We start from the raw sequence: 12,053 nt of genomic DNA on the forward strand, positions 1-12,053 counted from the left end.
ATGCACTTTAGTAGCTCCTTATTCTCTCCCCCTCTCCTCCATGCTGCTGGGTTGCCTGGCACTGACTGAGTGCCGTGTAGCTCCGCCCCCCTGCTTCCACTCCATCCACTTTCCGAAGGCCAATGCCAAGCAGTGCAGTCTTGTGCCACCCCTCCCCTCACTTAATCCGGATTGTACCTTGTGACTGTCTGTTACTGCCGGCGCCGGTGTCCAGCGGCACAGCACTGCACTAGTGATCAATCAGACTCAAAATAAACTACAGCTCCCGGCAACAAGGGCTGCTGGGAGCTGTTTGTTTATGTTGAGTCTGCTTACAAATGAAGTGCGGTGCGCTGCCGCCTGACACTGGCTCCGGCACTAACAGACAGTCGCAATGTCTGACAGTACTACTGGATTCTACCCCAAGTGTCCCCTCCTTGCCTGGCCCCCCTGGCGAGTGCCTTCCTGGCCAATGGGTAGATACGCCCCTGTATACTTATACACGGGATGTAATTAATATACTGGCTGTCGGAATCCCAGAGTTCAGGATCCCAACGTTAGAATCCCTACAGCCGGTAAAATGCCGGCGGTCGGAATACCGGCTGCTTCCTGGTGATCCCACTCGGGTCCACGCCACCACCTGAGGGAGAATAGAGCCCGTGGAGCAAAGTTCGCCACCGGGCCCAAAGCGTGGCGAGCACAGTGAGCCCGCAAAGGGGAATTGCTGTGCTCACTGCCAGTATCATGGCTGGCAGGATGCCACTGTCGGGATCCTAGCAGCCGGTATCCCGTCAGCCGGGATACCATCTCCATACCCTTATACACAATTCTCTAGAGGTGAGATATTCAGCTACATTTCACTCCATTCAACAAAAAATAAACTCCTGGCATCGGGTGCCAGATGGACAATTAAAACAAGGAAGGAATGCTCACATAGGGATTATTTCCAATGGTGCGGTTAACAGACAAACATAGGCCCTCATTCCGAGTTGGTCGCTCGTTATTTTCCTTCGCATCGGTGCGATTTTCCACTAACTGCGCATGCGCAATGTTCGCACTGCGGCTGTGTCAAGTAAATTTGCTATGCAGTTAGGTATTTTACTCACGACACTACAAGGTTTTTTCTTCGTTCTGGTGATCGGAGTGTGATTGACAGGAAGTGGGTGTTTCTGGGCGGAAACTGGCCGTTTTATGGGAGTGTGTAAAAAAACGCTGCCGTTTCTGGGAAAAACGCGGGAGTGGCTGGAGAAACGGGGGAGTGTCTGGGCGAACGCTGGGTGTGTTTGTGACGTCAAACCAGGAACGAAACTGACTGAACTGATCGCAGTGGCAGAGTAGGTGTCGAGCTACTCAGAAACTGCTAAGAAATTTCTATTCGCAATTTTGAGAATCTTTCGTTCGCAATTCTGCTAAGCTAAGATTCACTCCCAGTAGGCGGCGGCTTAGCGTGTGCAATGCTGCTGAAAGCAGCTAGCGAGCGAACAACTCGGAATGAGGGCCATAATTATTAGTAACCTTCTAACTCTCAGTTTTCAATACAAACAAAAAGTGATGGAAACAGAACAGAATTAGAGGAACTTATTTTACTAAACCTTTTCTATTTCTTTTTTTCTTGGATACCAGCATATTCCATGGCACTTTACAATTGGGTACAAAACAGTAATAAAACAAGACTGGGTAATAACAGACAAAGAGGTAAGAGGGTCCTGCTCGCAAGCTTACACTCTACTGGCACAGACACTATGAAGTAGCTAATAATCCTTGCCATTAACTGTAATTAGTAGAGGAGCCACAACGTCTTTTGTCCTCATCTAGTAAAAGTACCCAGCACCATGCTGGTATTATATGTGTTACTATCAGTGTATTTTATGTGTTTTATTAGTGCATTGTCATTTATTAGGGTTACGGCCCTTAGGTCGACCACTGAAGGTCGACAATGCCATTAGGTCACCATGCATTAGGTCGACATGGCCGTTAGGTCAACAGGTCAAAAGGTCGACATGAGTTTTTCACATTTTTATTAATTTTTTGGATTTTTTTTTCATACTTAGCAATCCACCTGGACTACGATTGGAACGGTAACATGTGCCGAGCGAAGCGGTAGCATATCAAGGCACCTTGCCTGAAGCACAGCGAGCGAAGCAAGCCATGCGAGGGGACACAGTCCACTAATTTGAGTTCCCCGTCACTTTACGGAGAAAACGACACCAAAAACAGTCAAAAACTTAATGTCGACCATTTGACCTGTCGACCTAGTACATGTCAACATAATGGCCATGTCGACCTATTGTCCATGTCGACCTTCAATGGTCGACCTAAGTTGTGTCTATTCAACGACCCATACCCATTTATTAGTACACTACTTACCAGCCCGTCAAAAGGACAGAACAACATCGCAGTAATGTCAGTTACGGTGGTTGTGCACGCCTGAACAGAGCAACACTGGAATTGCTCCGTCAGGCGCCATCTACTGGCCTTCGGTGCGCAACACACTTGAATTTCCCCCATAGAGGTGAGGAGCAGCGTTAGCTTTGTATTATATATGGGCCCTCATTCCGAGTTGATCGGTCGCAAGGCGAATTTAGCAGAGTTACACACGCTAAGCCGCCGCCTACTGGGAGTGAATCTTAGCTTCTTAAAATTGCGACCGATGTATTCGCAATATTGCGATTACTAACTACTTAGCAGTTTCAGAGTAGCTCCAGACTTACTCTGCCTGTGCGATCATTTCAGTGCTTGTCGTTCCTGGTTGACGTCACAAACACACCCAGCGTTCGCCCAGGCACTCCCACCGTTTCCCCGGCCACTCCTGCGTTTTTTCCGGAAACGGTAGCGTTTTCAGCCACACGCCCCTGAAACGCCGTGTTTCCGCCCAGTAACACCCATTTCCTGTCAATCACATTACGATCGCCGGAGCGAAGAAAAAGCCGTGAGTAAAATTACTTTCATCATAGTAAAGTTACTTGGCGCAGTCGCAGTGCGAACATTGCGCATGCGTACTAAGCGGATTTTCACTGCGATGCGATGAAAAATACCGAGCGAACAACTCGGAATGAGGGCCATGATTTGAGCCTCGTGTTTCATTCAATAGGAGCAGACAATTGAATAATTAGTTGAGATATATAGCCCACTTAGTGGGGTTAGAGTTAGGGTTAGCATTAGGATTCGCTTTACATTGGGTCAGAGATAGACCTACCTTAAACACACAGTGTCAAACACTGAATGATGACATTATACCTTCACCACAGGCGAGTTGCACATCATCTGGTGGCTTAACCACTTAGCTGACATGGTCAGATCACATACAAACGCACCGCCCCACTGTGTCCCCCAGTTGTTGACGAGGAGATCTGTTCTGCAGGTGTGCATAACATAATATTGAAAAAAAAAAATTTAAAACTATCTTCAAATAAAAATGTAATAAAATAATAATGTAATGAACAGTTTTGAAGGAAAAAATTGTCTGTTGAGAGGGGCTATTTGGCATGGCTGAAGCAACAGAAGAACACTGCTGTCATATACAGTGTGAAATCGAATGAACCTCTGCACCCAACAGGGCCCTGCCACTTCCCCTCACCCACCATGGGGACCTGGTACCTCCGAGCGATGACCCCAGAATCCAGTCATGAACCCAGAATCCAGGTAAGTGGGGAAATCATGGGGTGGGAAACACCAGGACCAGATTGCGCCCGCCATCTTGCAGCCTGCACGCTTCCCCTCCTGCATCTGTTGCCAGCTCCTGTGGCTGTGCCAGGAGGAAAGCTCAGCTAGGCAGGTTGTTGGATGCACCCCCCTACTTGATAACTTCCCAGCTACAGCGTTTCACCTACCCAGACACTAAGCCCAGTCACCCCCTCTACGCAGGGAGGAGCGCGGCACTTTCTGCATCTGGTAGTAAAGGCTGTGGAGACTTTTACAATCAGACTGGCAGCTTTTTCTGTAGCAGGCCATATTATTTTACTTTATTTTGAAAGTTTTTATCCCTCCCTCCCGATATTTGCTCCCATGGCTATTACCCTCTACATCCACAAACTTTCATATGCTGCCCACTTTGTGTTGTACCCATAATAATATTCTGCATGCTCCATGTGCCATTGCAACATCTAGAATGATCATTTCTTTCTGTTTAAACTCTGTTGTGTTTTTGCTTCTCCTATGCTGATTCTGTCATCTATGGTCTCACCTTTCTTTCTATGTAACTCCTCACTGCACGATACCCTTCTGGGAATCGCTCACCCTGCCTGCTGTAACCTATGTAGTGTACCCTAGAAGGCTGCATCGCCTGGTACTGTCACCCTGCCCACTGTAACCTATGTAGTGTACCCTAGAAGGCTGCATCGCCTGGTACTTTCATCCTGCCCACTGTAACCTATGTAGTGTACCCTAGAAGGCTGCATCGCCTGGTACTTTCACCCTGCCCACTGTAACCTATGTAGTGTACCCTAGAAGGCTGCATCGCCTGGTACTGTCACCCTGCCCACTGTAACCTATGTAGTGCAGCCTAGATGGCTAGCTCGTCAGGTACGGTCACCCTGCCCACTGTAACCTATGTAGTGTACCCTAGAAGGCTGCATCGCCTGGTACTGTCACCCTGCCCACTGTAACCTATGTAGTGCAGCCTAGATGGCTAGCTCGTCAGGTACGGTCACCCTGCCCACTGTAACCTATGTAGTGTACCCTAGAAGGCTGCATCGCCTGGTACTTTCACCCTGCCCACTGTAACCTATGTAGTGTACCCTAGAAGGCTGCATCGCATGATACTGTCACCCTGCCCACTGTATCCTATGTAGTGTTCCCTAGAAGGCTGCATCACCTTGTACTCTCACCCTGCCCACCGTAACCTATGTAGTGTACCCTAGAACGCTGCATCGCATGGTACTGTCACCCTGCCCGCTTTAACGTATGTAGTGCACCCTAGAAGGCTGCATCGCCTGATACTGTTACCCTGCCCACTGTAACCTATGTAGTGCAGCCTAGATGGCTGCCTCGTCAGGTACTGTCACCCTGCCCACTGTAACCTATGTAGTGTACCCTAGAAGGCTGCATAGCATGGTACTGTCACCCTGTCCGCTTTAACGTATGTAGTGCACCCTAGAAGGCTGCCTCGTCAGGTACTGTCACACTGCCCACTGTAACCTATGTAGTGTACCCTAGAAGGCTGCATCGCCTGGTACTGTCACACTGCCCACTGTAACCTATGTAGTGCACCCTAGAAGGCTGCATTGCCTGGTACTGTCACCCTGCATACTGTAGCCTATGTAGTGCACCATACATGGCTGCCTCGTCAAGTACTGTCATCCTGCACACTGTAACCTATGTAGTGTACCCTAGAAGGCTGCATCGCCTGGTACTGTCATCCTGCCCACTGTAACCTATGTAGTGCACCCTAGATGGCTGCCTCGTCAGGTACTGTCATTCTGCCCACTGTAACCTATGTAGTGTACTCTAGAAGGCTTGCATCACCTGGTACTGTCATCCTGCCTCGGATGGTACTTTTAAGGGCAGGATCAACACTCACAGTGACAAGATGGTTCCGCGCATGCTCAGCAGTAGCCGTGGTGGCCATCTTGGTATAGGAATGAAGTTTCCCTGGAGTAGAAGCAACATGGAGTCTATGCAGTAGCACACTCCTCTTTCAACATTTCCAAGTGTGCTTCTGCCCCTTTGATTGATTTATATAGAGCAGTGGTTTTCAAACACGGTCCTAAGCAGTGGAGGCTCCAGAGGTTGGGCTGCAGGTCAATTCAAATTTCAAATAGGGGAGGCACACCAACTGCCATTTTAAACTGACTCACTGGCAGTTGGTGTGGCTCCTTTATTTGAAATTTGAACTGACCTGCAGCCACCCTTGGTCCTAAGTATCCCAAAGAGTTCACGTTTTCCAGTGCACAGGTGTATGTCCAACTGTCACATTTTTAAATATCTATGGGTGACCTTGAAAACATGAACTGTTTGGGGACCCAAGGTCCGAATTAGAGATCCACTGATATATACTCAATCACTATAGTGTAGTTGCTGGTAAGAGGAGTGTGAAATAAGTTTCCGGATGTGCAATACATAGGTAGAGTAGACAATCTGACTGTCTGAATGTAAACTGTAATCTCTGACTAAAGTTCTTGTGAAATGTCAGGGCACAGAACAGTATATAAGCAGCACTGCACACCAAAGAAGTCAGCATGTTCCCTTCCTTCACAAACTTGTTATGAAACTCAACATGGGCCACTGGAGGGCCATGATCTTCTAAGACTACAGAGTGGTCTGCAACAGCATGACGGTTTTGACTGACTGCAGCTGGTTTTGGGGAGGAAGCACCATCCCGAGCCACTGTTCCAGGCGGTCCCTGGAAGATTAGGAACGCTGCGGAAGACCTGTGTCCCCCATCACTGAAGACAACATTGCTACTCTGTGGGCCATAGTTGAGGTTGATGCCAGGGTGACCGTGGTCCTGTCAGAGAAGGAGATAGGGATCTCATCGGGATCCATCCACTTGATACTCCATGACAAGCTTGGCCTGAGGAAGATTTCTGCAGGTTGGGTGCCCCATCAGCTGACTCACGAGCAGAAGGCGGCTTGGGTGACTTGGTGCCGCAATGTGCTGGCCAGGTTTGATGGCGGTCACTCAAACACTGTCAGAGAGATCATTAGTGGCTATGAATCCTGTATCTACAGTTTCAACCCAGAGACCAGCGGACCTCAGTTGGAAGTGCATTGCCACAGAAGTTCCAATGTTAGTGCAGCGTGGCCAAGCAGATGGTGGCTGTTTCTGTGGCCAAGACTGGTCATGTAACTACCATAACACTCATGCAGCAGCACACCATCACTTGGCACTGTTACGTCAACCAGTGCCTACCGCAAGTGCTTAAAGCCATTTTTGAGGTGCAGTCCAAGAAATCGCGCTCGTGGCGCTCTTCTCCATCACGACAATGCACCTGCCCACAAGTCCAGGAAAGATGTGTGGGATTAATTTTTTGAGTCACCGGAAGCTGCAGTGGAGGCCTTCATCCAACATGTAAAAAACATACCTGCTTCGGACTGGTTCAGCTGCTTCACTAAGTGTTTCAAGTGCATGAAATTTTGCATAGACTCCTCTTGAGAATAAGCTAAAAAAAAATATAATGTTCACTTTGTAAATATAGTACTTTCTTTGCATCCGGAAAGTTATTGCACACCCCTCTTACAGTAATCCATCCCTTCTTTTTGCACAATACATTCAAAGAGAATTATTTATACCATCACTTTCTGGACAGTTCTGAAGGAGTCATAATTACACCACAGGTCACAGCAATAAGGATCCCTTAATAGAAGCATACACAGGGCCTTATTCAGGTTTGTCAGCAAACCAAAAAAGCACACGAACAGGCAAAACCATGTAAAACTGCAGGTGGGGGAGATGTAACATGTGCAGAGAGAGTTAGATTTGGGTGGGGTGTGTTCAAACTGATATCAAAATTGAAGTGTAAAAATAAAGCAGTCAGTATTTACCCTGCACAGAAACAATATATCCCACCCAAATCTAACTCTCTCTGCACATGTTACATCTGCCCCACCTGCAGTGCAACATGGTTTTGCCCATTAGTTTGTTGCTCTTTTGGTTTGCTAACCTGAACAAACCTGAATAATCCCCAGTACACCATGTGTCAGAGACTATACACATTATAATTACTGAACACTCCTGGGCAGGTGTGTGCTACAGGTACATCTCTACGGAGGCAGAGCAATATGTGGCACTAGTGTTTGGAATAAAGCCAGTTCCTGACTTCTGTAACCCTTTTTTTTTACTACATTCCAGGTAAACCACTTAAATCTGGACCCATAAAGAAAAACAAAGTATATACAGCATAAACTCGATATCACCCTAATATATTGCAAAAATCCAGTGCCTATTCGTATGCTCATTACAGGATGGCAGCAACCTTGTATGAATCACCCCACATCCAAAATCTGAAAAAGATAAAACCAAATTTTTTAAAAAGTGCCTGGAAGTGCAATAGTGTATCAATATGTACCAACATGTAATAGAGACTGGGACGTTCCTGCCAGCAGGCGGCCAGTAAAATTGCACAGGGCGCCCACGACCCCTGCTGTTTGATGCCTGCGTCCGGATTTTCCTCCCATCCCTGCCCAGTACTCTGCTCACTGAGCCTAAACCAGACCTGATCACTGCTGTGCGTTTTCGGACAGTGGCCGATCAGGTCTGAACTGCGCCGGCGCCGCAGTTCGCCGGCGCATGCCAGAGATGCGATCGGCATCTCTGCCCAGCGATCGCCTCTGCCTGCTTGACAGGCAGAGGCGTTTGCTGGGCGGGAGGGGGCGGGCCGGCGGCGTTTGGCCGCTGTTTGGGGGGCGCGGTCTGGGCAACACAGGCGTGCCCGGACCGTGCGGGGGGTGGGCCACGGCGGCTGCGTGACGTCACATGCAGCCGATGCGACCCAGGAAGCGACGAGTAGCTCCCTGCCAGCAAGCAGGAGCTGCACTGGCTGGGAGCTACTCCTCAGGTACAAAAGCATTGCCGCCGTGTGATGCTTTTGTACCTGTGCGGGGGAGGGGCAGAGCCAGACATGCGGGGTGACTAGCCCTGTGCTGGGCATCCCCCCGCATGTCTGAAACTGATCGTAGATGTGCTAAATTTAGCACATCTACGATCAGGTCTGAATTAGGCCCACTGAGCGGAGTTACTCGGAATGACGCGGCTGCGCCATGTTATGGAGCCAGAGCTGTTGTTATGGCCAGCGGGCATGCCGTGGAGGAGCGGGCGCCATCTTAGAGCGTAGTGAGGAGGTGCATAGGGACCAGGGACTGCAGAGAGACCCTTAAATTAGGGGAAGAAAAAGGCAGGCGCCCGCGGCAGCACTGTGAGAGTCACCTCAGTGACTCAGTCTTCAGGTCAGTCACAGACTGCTTCTGGCTCCAAGTACAGTAACAGGCTATTACACCACTAGTCTGCTGCAGGGCTGCCTTCGCAGTGAGTGTGACAGTCTGCCAGTGCCACTATCTGACTGTCTCCATAAGAAAGTGCCTGCTGCCATGCCAGATGTCACTGATACTGTGCGTGTGGTACGGAACTGAAGGCAGCAGCCAGGTGAGGGTTATTCGTATATTATGCTCTCCATGTTGAAAGAAAGGGAGAGGGCACTGGGGGTAAGGAAGTCTTTTCTTGCATGGCCAGGCACCGTGTAGTGAGGTCACACCATTTTTTGTCGCACATGCTCCTACGACGTGTGCAAATGTTTGTTGGTGTGATGCATTTTTACTGGGGGGGGGGGGGGCATTTTTCCTGTTTGCACTGGGAGACATATTGTCTAGAAATAGCCCTGAATAGAGACAATGAAGTGGCCCCGTACCAAAATGATCATAAAGCTTATCTGGTAACTTAAAACAATTTCATTGATGGCTTTCAATATGCATAATCTTCTTTAATGGAGCTCAAAGACAAGCTGTAAAAAGACATAGGGCCTAATTCAGACCTGATCGCAGCAGCAACATTTTTCTCCATTGGGCAAAACCATGTGCACTGCAGGTGGGGCAGATGTAACCAGTGGTGCCGAGAGAGGGGGGAGAGGGTACAAATTACCCGGCCCAGGTCTGATGGAGGGGCCCAATGAGGGTCCAGTAGGGGCCCAGGCCACCCCCCCCCCCTTACCTAGCAGCGGCAGCTACAGCTCTTTTCCTCATCCCATCACACGCCGCTGTGTGCTGGGCTGCAGTGTGGCAATAGAGGTGCTTAAAATTCATTTTTTTCAGTATTTTTTTCTAAGGGTACATGACCATACCTACTGTGATTAGGCCACACCCCTTGAAAAGTACCTGGGCCCATCCTGGCTCTCGACTGCCCTGGATGTAACATGTGCAGAGAGAGTTATATTTGGGTGGGGTGTGTTCAAACTGAAATCTAAATTGCAGTGCAAAAATAAAGCAGCCAGTATTTACCCTGCACAGAAACAATATAACTCACCCAAATCTAACTCTCTCTGCACATGTTACATCTGCCTCCCCTGCAGTGCACATGGGCCCTCATTCCGAGTTGTTCGCTCGCTAGCTGCTTTTAGCAGCATTGCACACGCTAAGCCGCCGCCCTCTGGGAGTGTATCTTAGCTTAGCAGAATTGCGAACGAAAGATTAGCACAATTGCGAATAGAGGCCCTCATTCCGAGTTGTTCGCTCGGTATTTTTCATCGCATCGCAGTGAAAATCCGCTTAGTACGCATGCGCAATGTTCGCACTGCGACTGCGCCAAGTAACTTTACTATGAAGAAAGTAAGTTTACTCACGGCTTTTTCTTCGCTCCGGCGATCGTAATGTGATTGACAGGAAATGGGTGTTACTGGGCGGAAACACGGCGTTTCAGGGGCGTGTGGCTGAAAACGCTACCGTTTCCGGAAAAAACGCAGGAGTGGCCGGAGAAACGGTGGGAGTGCCTGGGCGAACGCTGGGTGTGTTTGTGACGTCAACCAGGAACGACAAGCACTGAAATGATCGCACAGGCAGAGTAAGTCTGGAGCTACTCTGAAACTGCTAACTCGTTTGTAATCGCAATATTGCGCGTACGTCGGTCGCAATTTTAAGAAGCTAAGATTCACTCCCAGTAGGCGGCGGCTTAGCGTGTGTAACTCTGCTACATTCGCCTTGCGAGCGAACAACTCGGAATGAGGGCCAGAAATTTCTTAGCAGTTTCTGAGTAGCTCCAGACTTACTCAGCCATTGCGATCAGTTCAGTCAGTTTCGTTCCTGGTTTGACGTCACAAACACACCCAGCGTTCACCCAGACACTCCCCCGTTTCTTCAGACACTCCCGCGTTTTTCCCAGAAACGCCAGCGTTTTTTCGCACACTCCCAGAAAACGGCCAGTTTCCGCCCAGAAACACCCACTTCCTGTCAATCACAGTACGATCACCAGAACGATGAAAATTCCTCGTTATGCCGTGAGCAAAATACCTAACTTTTGTGTAAAATAACTAAGCGCATGCGCTCTGCAAACCTTGCGCATTAAGCGACTAATCGCAATATAGCGAAAATCGGCAACGAGCGAACAACTCGGAATGACCACCATGGTTTGCCCATTAGCTATCAAATTTGCTGCTGCGATCAGGTCTGAATTAGGCCCATAGGGTCTAATTCATGGGGTATGGGTCATTAGGTCGACCACACTTAGGTCGACAGTCATTAGGTCGATATGGTCACTAGGTCGACCTGGTCAATACGTCGACATGTACTAGGTCGACATGGCAAAAGGTCGATATGAGTTTTTTTTACAGTTTTTGGTGTCGTTTTCTTCGTAAAGTGACGGGGAACCCCAATTAGTGCACCGTGTCCCCTCGCATGGCTCGCTTCACTCATCATGTTTCGGGCAGGTTACTGTTCCCAATTGTAGTCCACGTCGATTGTAAAGTATGAAAAAGTTCAAAAAATGTGAAAAACGCATGTCGACCTTTTTCCATGTCGACCTAGTACATGTTGACCTATTGTCCATGTCGACCTAATGCATGCCGACCAATATTGGTCGACCTAATGACTGTCGACCTAAGTGCTGTCAACCTAATGACCGTACCCCTAATTCATGATTGTAAGGAATTGCACAGCTGCAAGGAAGTTACTGTGCAGTTTAGTGTCAGTACAATGTAAAGGAGGTGTCTATAGGAGGTAGACGCTTCTTGTTAGAACTAGTGAGATCTGAGGACGGATCACCATTGCGACCATCACAACCATCGGTCTGAAGAACGGTATCAGGTGCCTCCCCCCAAATGCATGTCAATCATGCTGCGGCTGACAGGGGGCTGCAAGCAATGTTGCAAGATCCGTACGGCATATGTGCAGAATGAATCCCCAAACATCTGTTGTACGTAAACAATTGGGTTTGCCCACAAATATGAATTAGGCCCATAGTGTAATCCCATTGACATATAAAACAATCCATGAAAGTAGGAAACAAATGTGCAATAATAAACATATATTAGGGTTATCTCAATAATCGGAAGAGATTGGCCAATCCCACAGCAACCCAAAACGTTTCGTCCTGATGCAAAGCCAATGGCGTCACTTGGACTTCCTCAGGAGAGTATATATGTTACAATGTTACA

The 12,053-nt window shown here is 48.6% G+C and overlaps 1 protein-coding gene across 4 annotated transcripts in view; it reads right to left on the minus strand.

Annotated features, from left to right (window-relative positions):
- Positions 1-12,053, minus strand: part of KCNS3 (potassium voltage-gated channel modifier subfamily S member 3) — a 196,071-nt gene that overhangs the window by 47,404 nt on the left and 136,614 nt on the right. The window contains exon 2 of one of the 4 annotated variants that reach the window (XM_063915342.1): positions 7,002-7,079. The exons of the other annotated variants lie outside the window; for them this stretch is intronic. The gene's annotated coding sequence lies outside the window, so the exon portion shown is untranslated. The remainder of the gene's footprint in view (positions 1-7,001; positions 7,080-12,053) is intronic. 4 annotated transcript variants of the gene reach the window in all.

The sequence above is a fragment of the Pseudophryne corroboree genome, chromosome 4 (genome assembly GCF_028390025.1).
Source record: "Pseudophryne corroboree isolate aPseCor3 chromosome 4, aPseCor3.hap2, whole genome shotgun sequence".
Lineage (NCBI taxonomy): Eukaryota > Metazoa > Chordata > Amphibia > Anura > Myobatrachidae > Pseudophryne > Pseudophryne corroboree.